At 38.9% G+C, this 13755-nt stretch overlaps 1 protein-coding gene and 1 non-coding gene across 2 annotated transcripts in view; one reads left to right on the top strand and one right to left on the bottom strand.

The window, feature by feature from the left end:
• The window catches only part of KPNA3 (karyopherin subunit alpha 3), a 112916-nt gene that overhangs the window by 74915 nt on the left and 24246 nt on the right, over nucleotides 1-13755 (bottom strand). The gene's annotated exons all lie outside the window — the stretch shown is intronic.
• Nucleotides 5440-5542, top strand: LOC111720195. The gene has a single exon (XR_002769991.2). It is a non-coding gene; the product is annotated as a U6 spliceosomal RNA (small nuclear RNA).

Below are 13755 nucleotides of genomic sequence, written 5' to 3' on the forward strand. Positions count from 1 at the left end.
GATGCAGACTTCCCAAGATCCCAATATGGGAAGACAGGGTCCCTTTTGGTAAGGGACTTCCAGAGAGACTCATCAATGCTTTCAGTGTGGTAAAGTAGGGCATCTGAAAGCTAAATGTTGGTATAGAGACAGAGTGAGAAAACAGGGTGGAAGAACAAGACCCAAAACCCCATGTCCAAAATGCAACAGAGGATTCCATTGGGCCTCAGAATGTAGACAGGTTCAGGGAAATGGGATGAGGGGCCCAGCCCCAGGCAAAAAACACTTGAGGCATGATGGCAGCCAATGGTGCACCCAGAGAGTGCCTAGAAGTCCAGTACCCAGATATGACCAATCAGCCAGGAAGCAATCTGATGGGAGAAAGGGATTACACAATCAATTAGTCAGGAAGCAACCTGACGGGAAAAAGGGATTACAATTAGGGAGAATAGAGTTGTATGCAGCTGGGACAACTGAGATACCCCCTGGAGAGGTGAAATCTGTTCCTCTCCAGCCTATGGATCCCTTGCCTCCAGACACAGTAAGCTTGACCATTTCACCTCCTTTTTGTACATACAAAAAACAGTGTCCATCCACACACTGATGTGGGAAACTGGGGAATGTGTAGATAATATCCCAGTCACTAATACAGGGAGACAATGTGTGACTTGTCACCCAGATTCTGACTCCAGGCCACAAAATCCAGGAATATACTGGACAGCAGCTGTAACAACTGTCCGCCCTATGCTCATGATCTATATAAATGGCCTACCATTAGAAGGACTGGTAGACACAGGTGCAGATTGTACAGTCATTAGCGGTGCCAATTGGCCCAGTCACTGGCCAAAGATTAAAGCAGACACCGACATGTCTGGCATAGGAGGATCAATAGCGGCTGAAGTTAGTACTGCCCCTATGAGATGGACTTTTGAAGGCAAAACAGGAGTTTTTACTCCTTTCATAGTTGAAAAAATCCCCATCAATCTGTGGGGAAGAGACATTTTACAGCAATTAGGGTTAAACATGAGTATTTCGGTTTTTTAAGCAGGGCTGCTGTTGAAGGCCTGCCAACACTTTCACCTGTTCCTATCCAATGGAAAACTGATACACCAGTGTGGATAGAACAATGGCCCTTAGCTAGCAATAAAATTCAGGCCTTATTAGATATAGTACAGGAGCAACTTGACCAAGGACACTTACAATCTTCTCTAAGTCCTTGGAATTCCCCACTATTTGTTGTAAAAAAGAAATCTGGAAAATGGAGGATGTTGATTGATTTAAGAAAGGTAAATGAACAGATGGAAACTATGGGAACTCTTCAGCCTGGACTTCCATCTTCTATTCAATTGCCTAGAGAATGGCCTCTTTGGGTTATAGACATTAAAGATTGTTTCTATTCTATCCCTCTGGATAAGGAGGATATGAAAAGATTTGCCTTTTCAGTGCCCAGCGTTAACTTAGCTGAGCCTTATAAAAGATATGAATGGACAGTTTTGCCACAGGGAATGAAAAACAGCCTTACTATGTGTCAAATGTATGTTGCTGCTGCTCTTTATCCAGTAAGAAAAGCATTTCCAAAAGTTATGTTGTTATATTACATGAATGATATATTGGGATGTGCACCTGAGGAACAAATGTTTGTCTACAAAAGACCATAGAAATACTAAGGAACTACAAATTGCACATAGCTCCAGAAAAAAAATCAAAGACATGCTCCTTTTCAATATTTAGGATATGAAGTATATCCTGAGGTGCTTACAGTACAAAAACTTTCTGTAAGAACAGAGAAGCTAAACACCTTAAATGATTTTCAGAAATTGATAGGAGATATCCAATGGATGCATCCAGGGTTAGGCTTGACTACCTATCAATTACAACCATTATATGACATTTTAAGGGGAGACAGTACTTTAAACTCACCATGTCAGCTTACAAAAGAAGCTCAAGAGGCTTTGAAAGAAGTTGAACTGGCTTTATCCAATGTGGTTGAAAGAGTCATTCAAAAACCCTTGGAAATATCAGTTTTTGCCACACAAGAGGAACCCACAGCAGTCCATCAAGGAGACATTGTGATAGGGTGGGTGAACCTCCCGGCACAACCAGAACAAAGCCTTACTCCTTACCCAGTGCTTGTGGTTAGAATTTTATTAAAGGCCACCAAGCGAGCAGTACAATTATCTGGGACAAGACCTGACAAGATATACACCTTTTATACCAATACACAAATTAACGTGTGCTGTGACAGACCATCCCAGAGTGGCAAATTTTACACAAGGGTCTCCATTAAAGATAATCAGACTATTACATAATTGGTGATGCATTCTTGAAGAAAAAGTTTCTAAAGTTCCTCTTAAAGGACCAACTATCTTTACAGATGCATCCAAACATAATATTTGCACTGTATACTCTCTCTAATGACTTAACTATAAAGAGAGTAGTCAGAACTCCTTTTCACTCCACTCAGCAGAATAAATTGTATGCGATCATTCTAGCTCTTACTTATTATCCAGGAAATATAAATATAATATCTGATTCAGCCTTTTCAGTAGGTGTGGTACAAAGAATTGCCACAGCCCAAATAAAATTTGCAGCCTCTAATACATATCAGCTTTTTAAGAAACTTCAAGAGCAAGTGAGAAAGCATCCAGGTAAGATTTATATCTTGCATGTCCACTCTCATAGTGGACTTCCAGGTCCCATTTTTGATGGTAATTCTTATATTGGTCAATACTCCTTTATTCCCAGAAGCCCAGGCATCTCATTCTAAATATTATCAGGGTACTCGAGCTTTACGTGTACAATTTGGAATACAAGAGAGGAAGCAAGGAGCATGGTAAAAGCCTATACATCTTGCCTTCCTTTCCACACTCCTACACTGCCTCCAGGGAAGAACCCTCATGGTTTGAGACCCAATGAAATCTGGCAAATGGATGTAACCCATTATAAATCTTTTGGTCGTCTGTCTTTTATCCACATTGTGGTAGACACCTTTTCGGGATTCACTTTTGCAATACCAGCAGCAAAAGAGACAGCCCGAGTGATCACTGAATTCCTCACACAAGCATTTGCCATCATGGGTGTGCCACAAGCAATAAAAACAGACAATGGTCCTGCTTATACTTCAAAATATTTTGCACACTTTTGTGCACAGTATAAGATTTTACACACTACTGGCATACCTTTTAATCCTCAATGACAGGCAATAGTAGAGAGGAGAAACAGAGACATTACTCCAAAAACAAAAGAAAGGGGGAGCCACAGGTAACCCTAGAGAACTTCTAAGTCTAACCCTTTATACTATTAACTTCTTGATTTTTGACAAAGATGCACTGGCTCCAGCAGACAGGTTTTATAACCCACTGGAAGGGCAGTGTCCAGTGCGAGCGGCTCCACTATCTTTAGATAATTTCCAGGTGATGTGGAGAGACCCAGAAAGTTGTGAATGGAAGGGACCAGACAGGCTAACTGCTTGGGGGAGAGGGCTTGCTTGTATCTCTACAGGTGGAGAAGGAATCAGATGGGTGCCAACGAGCCGTATTCACCTTGTCCATCACAGGGAGATGGAGCAGACCCAAGAAATATCAGGTGGTTCTGTTGCTGATTGTGCTTACCATTGAAAGAGCCTGGCAGTTATGGCGTTTGACTCATGGACATCAAAAATTGTTGGCCTTGAAAACCCTCAGGAATCATTGGATTCTCTGAGACATAAGATTGTTGTAGGACCTGACAACCCTCAGGAATCATTGGATTTTCTGAGAAATGATAAGACTTACAGGACTTTAAAATCTGTTGGAATCATTGGATTCCCTAACATATAAAAAAGAGTTTTGTAGGACTTTAAAAACTTGGGGGGAATCATTAGATTCCCCGACATGTGAAGCAATGGACAATAGATTGGTTTTGGGTTATCTCTTGGCTGCTGAAGAAGGTGTAGGTGTGACTGTTGTTTACATGCCCTCCTTCTAGGACTTCTGGCAATCTTTTACAACACCATGTTGATTTATATTCTTTGTTATACTGCTACTTGCGTGTACAATTCATGTTTGTTACACCAAATTGAGCCTGCACTGACTGTGGGGAGGGTCATCTCTAATAGCCTCTGCATTATTGCTATATGCTTGTGTAATACCTCCCATGCTGATGGGTTTGTGCATAATAAGACCCTCCAGCCTAGAAACCTGCTAGCAACCTCCACTTCCCTTTGGTGCTTTTCATCTCCCTTCCTGAGATGTCAGGGAGGGCGTGATCATCTCCTTTTTAGTGCTTTCACTTCCCTTCCTGAGAAGTCAGGGGAGGGTCGTGATCACCTTCCCTTGGGGGCTCTGACCTCCCTGAGAAGTCAGGGATGGCATGGCCATCTGTGTTCTAAAACAAAAGAAAGCGGGAGATATAATGGGCTGAAGCTGGAGTTGATGCACTGAGGTCCCAAGCACGTGAGGCTAAATAGTAATTGGACCATACTCTATTAATATATATATGCCTGGAGAAAGAACGCCCCCCACCCACTCTTTGTGCAAGTTCTGATGTGTTGTATAGGAAATGACGATTTTGGTGCATGGAGGCGGAGGGGTGGAGAGAGAAGCAGAAAGAGACTGCTGGCTGGCGTGAGCTATTGCGATCCCCTTCACCTCCATAGAGAATAAAGATTGAAGATTTTCCCTTAACCTGAATTCCTGACTCTGGCTGATTTTAAATACGCGGTCATCATAGGGATTGAAAGGAAGACAGAAATCAAGAAGGGGAAATGAGGAAGGAAAAGAATTCCAAGCATAATGGAAAGCCACTGAGAATGCTTTCAGGAGATGGAATGTCTTTTCAATGAACAGAAAGGAGGCCAGTGTCAATGGATCAGAAGAGTGGGAGTGAGAAGAGTGTAATATATAAGTATTGGAAAGGTGGGGGGGGGGGCAAGAGTTAGGATTTGATGGGCTCTGAATATCCATCAGAGAATTTTATATTTGACCCTGGAGGTGATAAGGAACTACTGGCATTTAATGAAAGTGTACATATGAAATAGTAGAACATGCACTTTAGGAAAAACCACTTTAGTAGCTGAATGGAGAAGGCAAAGACTTGAGGCAGGAAGACTTATAGAAAGCTACTGCAATAGTATGCAGAAGAGAAACAAGGTAGTGCCATGGGGATAAGGGTCCTGGCACTGTCAGAGGAAAAAGGGGGACATACATATACAAGAGGTTCTACCAAGGTCAACCTGATAATATATGGTGATGGCAAATGAGACAAGAGTAGTAATAATCATGAGCCTGGGTGAAGATAGTTCGGTCAACAGTGACAGGGAAGCTTGGAAACGAGGACAGTGTAGAGAAAGATGACTTCAGTTTTTTACATGGAGGTTTAAAATGTCTAGTAGATGTCCACTTTGAGATATCTAACAAGCAACTGGATATGTGAGAGTAGAGAGTGAGGTTAGGGCTAGATAAGATCTGAAGCTTCCATATAGTGCTTGCTTCATAAGCACACAGACTAAAACTGAAACAATAGAGATGAGCATGGCTCCTGCACAAGGATGACATAGAACCACTTATAAGCTTTCTATATTTAAAAAAGGAACTTGCCAATATAGAAATGATCATTGAATCCACAGAAGATGACGCAATCACCATAAAAAAGAAGAAAGGAGGCAGAAAGGAGAGCCCAGGATGAAAATGAGAATAAGCCATGGGCCTTGGTAACTCCAAGACTGCTGGTAACTTCAGGGAGAGCACTTCTGGTTCAACAATGATACTGGAAGTCAGTGCAGAGTTAGGAAAATAAGGAGAGGGAAGTGGAAGTACCTAGTACATACAGTCTTTTCAAGGGGTAAGAGAGACAAAATGAGACCGCTAGCTGGGGATGGACGGATCAAATGAGGGGTTTTTGAGGACTGGGTGATATGATATGTTTGCACACAGTAAGGAAGCAGCCAACAGATAGGGAGAGACTGAAGATAAGTGAGACAATAGGGATGAAAGCAGGTAATATGCTAGAGGACATAATGAGATCATTTGTGCAGAGAGGTCACCCTTTCTAAACTTCTGGTATGGTCCTTTATTTTATGGATGAATCCATCCTATTCACATTCAGTTAAGTGTATATTTCCCTCCATCCTTTCCACATGACCTCTTTCTTTGTTTTACATCTCTCTTTTAAAAGAGGATGGTGATGTATACATATATTGTATTTAACATATAATTTAACGTGTATTGGTCAACCTGCCATCTGGGGGAGGAGGTGGGGGGAAGGAGGGGAAAAATTAGAACAAAAGGATTTGCAACTGTCAATGCTGAAAAATTACCCATGCATATATATATATATATTGTAAATAAAAAGCTATAAAAAAGAAAAGTGCTACAAAAATAATAATTAAAAAAAAAAAGAGGATGGTGAGAGAAAAGGAATGACAAGTAATTTCACCATCAATATTCTAGGTTTGGGGCAGTCTGCATCTGCACTCTGGGCCCTCTTCTCTTTTCCTCACTCAGACAAGGTTCTTATTTTTTCCTCTTACTTTCAATCACACTTCAGCATTCAAAGCTTCATAGTCAAAGTTAATTTTGCTTAGAACTACTTTCTCCCTTAACTTATCTCCCTCTTCTACCTTTTCCCTTCTCGTTTTCCTCCTCTTTCACTGTTAAGTAAAATTTATTTTGTTACCACATTCTATGAGTTTACACAAAATTGTGTATATTATTCCTTCCCTCTTTGAGCATTTCAGATTAGAGAAAGGTTCAGATATCTTCTTCTCTCTTTATCCCTTCTTTGTATTGACTTCTACTTTCAGACCCTGAATATGACTCAGTCTGTTTTTTCTAGATCTGTCAAATTGTCAGCTGTACTTTTTAACTACTCTTCTACCTTGGCTCTTCTTCAAATAGTTAAAAGGTTTTCAAATGGAAGAAGTTTTAGATTTACTCCATGTGTGTTCTAATAGTTATGAAATAACGAATGGATGTTACAGAAAAGCAAATTTTCCTTTTTTCTTTTATTATTATAGCTTTTTATTTAAAAAACATATGCAAGGGTAATTTTTCAACATTGACCCTTGCAAAACCTTCTGTTCCAACTTTTCCCCTCCTTCCTACCCTCTCCCCTAGATGGCAGGTAGTCCAATAAATATTAAATATGTTTATGTTAAATCCAATATATGTATACATATTTATGCAGTTATCTTGTTGCACAAGAAAAATTGGATCTAGAAAGAAAAAAACCTGAGAAGGAAAACAAAAATGCAAGCAAACAATAACAGAAAGAGTGGAAATGCTATATTGTGGTCCACCCTCATTTCCCATAGTTCTCTCTCTGGGTGTAGACGATTCTCTTCTTTACTGGACAATTGGAATTGGTTTGAATCATTTCATTGTTGAAGAGAGCCACATGCACCAGAGTTGATCATTGTATAATATTCTTGTTGCTGTGTATAATGATATCTTGGTTCTGCTCATTTCACTTAGCATCAGTTCATGCAAGTCTCTCCAGGCCTCTCTGAAATAATCCCATTGGTCATTTCTTACAGAATAATAATATTCCATAACATTCATATACCATAATTTATTCAGCCATTCTTCAATTGATGGGCATCTACTCAGTTTCCAGTTTCTTGACACTACAAAAAGGACTGCTACAAACATTTTTGCACATTTGGGTCCCTTTCCCTCTTTTTAAGATCTCTTTAGGATATAGGTCCTATAATAACATTGCTGGGTCAAAGGATATGCACAGTTTGATAACATTTTGAGCATAGTTCCAAATTGCTCTCCAGAATGGTTGGATTCATTCACAATTCCACCAATAATGTTATCATTGTTCCAGTTTTCCCACATCCCCTCCAACATTTGTCATTATCTTTTCCCATCATCTTAGCCAATCTGAGAGTTATGTAGTGGTATCTCAGAGTTGCCTTAATTTGCATTTCTTTGATCAATAATGATTTGGAGCACCTCTTTATATGACTAGAAAAATTTCAGTTTCTTCATCTGAGAATTGTCTGTTCATATCCTTTGACCATTTATCAATTGGAAAATGGCTTGTTTTCTTATAAATTTGAGTCAATTCTCAATAAATTTTGGAAATGAGGCTTTTATCAGAACCTTTGAATGTAAAAATGTTTTCCCACTTTATTGCTTCCCTTCTGATCGTGTCTGCATTAGTTTTGTTTGTACAAAAACTTTTTAATTTAATATAATAAAAATTTTCCAATTTGTGTAAATGTAATGTTCTGGTTGGTTTTCTGGAGGTCTCTGGACCAGCCTTTGTTTCAGCAGAGTAATCAACATGAGAACAGCCAGGGATAAAGTCCAAATTCTTTATTATCTCTTTCAAAGTCTTGTCTCCTTGCCTGGGGCCCGTGTTAGCTTTGTTGAGGTCCTCCAGAATGTGTCTTGGTTTCTGTGGGGGAGGCAAGAGGACCACCACGATGGTCTCTGTTTTTAAGTCTGTCTCAATCCATGAGCTTGCACTTCAGCCTCCAGGCCTCTGTCTGTATTCTTCCAATCTGTCTCCGAGCCCCCTCTTGAGTCTGACCCTGGCCTTTCTGAGATTGTCTGGCTGAGTTTCTCCCAGTTTATATGCAGTATACTGAGTATAAGCCAATCATTATATCACTAGGGAACCATTATTTGTTGTAAGATTAAATCATCATACTGAACTAGAGAATTATTAAGCATCATGCTAAACTAGATAACCATTGTCTTGTCAATTCCACTAACTTAACATGTTGTAAGAATCCTTGTTTCAAGTCCAGAGTTCTGGCCCATTACATCTCCTACTTTGGGGTAAGAACCCCAAAAGATGGTGATCACGCCTTCTCTGATGTCTCAGGAAGGGAGATGAAAACATCAAAGGGAAATGGGAAATCAAACCAGATAAGTGGGTTTCTGAAGGGTCTCAGTTGATACAGATATCCATAAATCCATCAACATGGGAGGTATTACACAAGCACATAATAATATGACAGGCTAGTAATGACGTAACAACATGAATCAACATGAGGAATTATACATGACCATAAGTCCTAGAAATAGTCCAAAACCAATCTATTGTCCATTACTTTATGTGTCAAGGAATCTAATAATTCCTGCAAGTTTTGAACTCCTGTAAGAGTCTCATCATGTGTCAGGGAATCCAATGATTCCTGCTAGTTTTGGAGTTCTGCAACAGTCTTATCAACAATTTTTCATCTTAGGGAATCCAAAGATTCCTGTGGGTTTTGAAGTTCTGTAACATTCTTATTATCAGCCATGTTCTTTCAGTGTCAGATGTTTCTTAGGTCTCCTTTGATTTGAGGTTTTTTCTCTTTTTCTGTCTCTCTCCAGCTGCTTGTTGGCACCCATCTGATTCCTTCTATAGAGATACAAGCAAATCCTCTCCCCCAAGCAGTTAACCTATCTAGTCCCTTCTATTCACCACTTTCTGGATCTCTCCTCATCACCTGGCAATTATACTGGAGCTGCTCATACTGAACACTGACCTTCTGTCAGGTTAAAAAGACTGTATTCTCCCCAATTGTAATCCTTTTCTCCCATCTGATTGCTTTTCTGCTTACTGATCATATCAGAGTCCTGAACTTCTAAAGACTCTGCTTCTAAAACCCTCGGCTGCCATCATGCCCCACCTATTTTTGTTTGAGGTTTTGGAGCTGGGCCCTGCCTCTCATTTTTTTTCCTGGGTCAGTCTGAGGCCCAGTGGAAGCCCTTGCTGCATTTTGGACACAGGGTTTTGAGTCTTGTTCTCCCATCTTGACCTCTTACTTATATTTCTATGCTTACATTAAGCTTTCAGATGCCCTACTTTACCACACTGAAAGCATCGACAAGTTTCTCTGGAAGTCCCTTACCAAGAGGGACCCTGTCTTCTCATGTTCTGCATCATAGCCTAGGTATAAAAGGCATTTGTCCCCACTGCAGCACAGCATCTTATGACCTCCTCTAAAGGAGCATCTTTGTGTAGTCCTAGAATAATTCTTCTACAAATCACATTAGCATTTTCTTTAGCCTCTTGCTGCATTTTCTCCAATCGTTTGTATGACAGCTGTCTATAGACATCCCACAAAAATCAGCAAAAGGTTCATTTGGACCTTGGGCTATTTTAGTGAAAGCTTCCCCTCTCTATCTTGTCTTCCTGGGAGGGTGCCCCATGCTTTGATAGCAGCAGCAGCAATTTGCTCATATGCTGCTATAGGGTAATTAATCTGCTCTAAAGTGTCTGCATAAAAACCTATACCTACTAGTTGGTCAGAGGTGACTGGTATATTAATTCCAGGTGGGCTATTTTGTTGAGCTTATATTCTACATAGTTCACTGTACTCCGAAAGCCACAAAAAGTTTTGTACAGGTTCTAAACATGTCCTTGCTATGGATTTCCAATCACTAGGGGTTAGAATTTCATAAGTCAAATTCTCTAATAGCATCTTAACATAAGATGATGTAGCCCCATAGAGAGTGCAACCCTTTTTCAGATCCTTGATTTTTTCCAGATCAAAAGGAGTGTATCGTCTCCTTTGTTGACCTGAAGAATCAAATTCTTCAGGTATGCTGTATTAAATCAGATATATCCTGTCCTTTTTTAACTTTAACTAGTGCCTTTTGTAATCTTGTCAAAGGGGGTAGACAAAGCTCCTGCATGGGTGGTGCTGATTGTGTAACTGCCCACCCCCCTCTCCCTCCACCTATGAAGGGTTAATTGAGGGGGGTAGGTCAAGAGATGGGGAATGCCCTAATGGCTCCTGCTGTGAAGCACCACACTCCTTAATTTCATCAGAATTGTACTTGACTCTATTCTTGTCTAATTCCTCATCCTTTTCACCTAGTTTGTCAGTTTCTTCCCCCTCCTGTTTTTTCTTCTTTTTCCTTATTCTATAACTTAAATAATTTTCTAAAGCCAATTGTATTATTATATGTATAGAATGTTTCTTTAGGAATTAAATCAGGACCATTATCATTGTAATATTCACTTAATTGCTCTCCTACTAATTTCTACTTGTCTGGCTCCACTTCTTCTTCCTTAGAGAACCAAGGAGATGAGTACTGTAATATTTTGAAAAATCCAATGATCTGCTCCCAAGTTACAATCAAACCTTGTTTTTTTTTTATCAGTCTAACCATGCTTTCTACACATTTTCCTTGAGGTGGAGAAGTCTCCTTTCTAAACATTTGTCCCATTTCAGGTGAAACACTAGTTTAGCCCTTAAAGTTTCCTTCTTGTCTATTTTTGTACTCACCCTAATTTCTGGGTTACAGATGTAGGTCCCTTAGCCCCATGTTTGGACGCCAAAAATGTAGTGTTCTGGTTGGTTTTCTGGAGGTCTCTGGGCCAGCCTTTGTTTCAGCAGAATAATCACCACAAGAATAGCAAAGGATAAAGTCCAAATTCTTTATTATCTCCTTCAAAGTCTTGTCTCCTTGCCTGGAGCCTAGGCTAGCTTCCTTAAGGTCCTCCAGAATGAGTCTTGGTTTTTGTGGGGAAGACAGGAGGACTACCACAAGGTCTTTGTTTTGAAGTTTGTCTCAGTCCATGAACTTGTGCTCCAGCCTCCTCTGTATTTTCCTAGTCTGTCTCCAAGCCCCCTCCAAGTTTGTCCCTGACCCTTCTGAGTCTGTCTCTAAGCCCCTTCTGAGTCAGTCTCTGGTTGAGTTTGTCCCAGTTTATATGCAGTACACTGAGTATAAGCCAATCATTATATCACTAGGGAACCATTATTTCTTGTAAGATTAATTCAATCATACTGAACTAGAGAACTATTAATCACCATGCTAAACTAGATAACCATTGTCTCATCAGTTCCACTGACTTAATACCTTGTAAGAATCCTTGTTTCAAGTATAGAGTTCTGGCCCATTACAAATAATGATCTCTAGTTCTTCTTTGTTCACAAATTCCTTCCTCCAAAGGTCTGAGAGGTAAACTATCCTATGTTCTTCTAATTTATAATATTCTTTATGTCTAGATCATGAACCCATTTCAATCTTGGTATACGGTGTTAGGGGTGAGTCAATGCCTAGTTTCTGCCATACTAATTTCCAATTTTCCCAACAGTTTCTGTCAAATAGTGAATTCTTATTTCAAAAGCTGGGATCTTTGGGTTTGTCAAACACTAGATTGCTATAGTTATTGGTTATTTTGTCCTGTGAACCTAACCTACTTTACTGATCAATTAGTCTATTTCTTACCCAATACCAAATGGTTTTGGTGACATCTGCTTTATAATATAGTTTAAGATCTGGTGTACCTAGACTACCTTCATTTGATTTTCTTTTTTCATTAGTTCCCTTGAAATTCTTGATCTTTTGTTTTTCCCGGGTGAATTTTGTTGTTATTTTTTCTAGGTTAGTAAGATAGTTTCTTGGGGGTTTGATTGGTATAGCACTAAATATATTAGTTTAGGGAGTATTGTCATCTTTATTATATTTGTTCAACCTATCTAAGAGCACAATATTTTTCCAATTGTTTAGATCTGACTTTATTTGTGTGGAAAGTGTTTTGTAGTTTTGCTTATATAGTTCCTGACTTTCCCTTGGCAGATAGATTCTCAAATATTTTATACTATTGGCAGTTATTTTAAGTGAAATTTTTCTTTGTATGTCTTGCTGTTGGATTTTCTTAGTGATGTATTAAAAGTGGTGGATTTATTTTGTATCCTGAAACTTTGCTGAAGTTGTGGATTATTTCTAATAGATTTTTAGTAGAATCTCTGGGGTTCTCTAAGTAAACCATCACATCTGCAAAGAGTGATAATTTGGTTTCCTCCTTACTTACTCCAATTCCTTTAATCTCTTTTTCATCTCTTGCCGAAGTTAGCATTTCTAATACAATTACTATTGAATACACTACTATTGAATAGTAATGGTGATAGTGGGCAACCTTGCTTCACTTCTCATCTTACTGGGAATGGTTCCAGTTTATCCCCATTACATATGATGCTTACTGATGTAATTTTAAATAGATGCTACTGACTATTTTAAGGAAAAGTCCATTTATTCCTATACTCTCTAGTGTTTTTAATAGGAATTGGGTATTGGATTTTATCAAATGCTTTTTCTGCATCTATTGAGATGATGATGTGGTTTTTGTTAATTTGGTTGTTAATATAGTCAATTATGTTAATAGTTTTCCTAATGTTGAACCAGCCCTGCACTCGGTATAAATCCTACTTGGTCATGGTGTATTATCATGGGGATGATTTTCTGTAATGTCTTTGCTAATATTTTAAGATTTTTGTATCAATATTCATTAGGGAGTTTGGTCTATAATTTTTTTTTGTCCTACCTGATTTAGGTATCAGTATCATATCTGTGTCATAAAAGGAATTTGGTAGGAGTCCTTCATTCCCTATTTTTTCAAATAATTTGTATAGTATTGGGTTAATTGTTCTTTAAATGTTTGGTAAAATTCATATGTAAATCCAACTGGTCCTGGAGCTTTTTCCTTAGGGAGTTGTTTAATAGCTTGTTCTATTTCTTTTTCTAAAATGGGACTATTTATGCAATTTACTTCCTTCTCTGTTAATCTGGGCAACCTATATTTTTGTAGGTATTCATCCATTTCACTTAGATTATCGAATTTACTGGCATAAAGTTGGGCAAAGTAACTCTTAATTATTGCTCAAATTTCTTTATTAGTGGAAAGTTCTCCATAGAAAAGCAAATTTTAGATCAAAGTTAGGAAATACATTCTGAAAACCGTAGCTGTCCAAAAAAAGAATAAGTTTCCAACTAGAAGTTTTTGAAGTACTGCTCCTATGGGACGATACGGAGAGGAATCATATAATGAGTAGATGATCTT

This window comes from Sarcophilus harrisii, chromosome 3 (assembly GCF_902635505.1).
Source record: "Sarcophilus harrisii chromosome 3, mSarHar1.11, whole genome shotgun sequence".
NCBI lineage: Eukaryota > Metazoa > Chordata > Mammalia > Dasyuromorphia > Dasyuridae > Sarcophilus > Sarcophilus harrisii.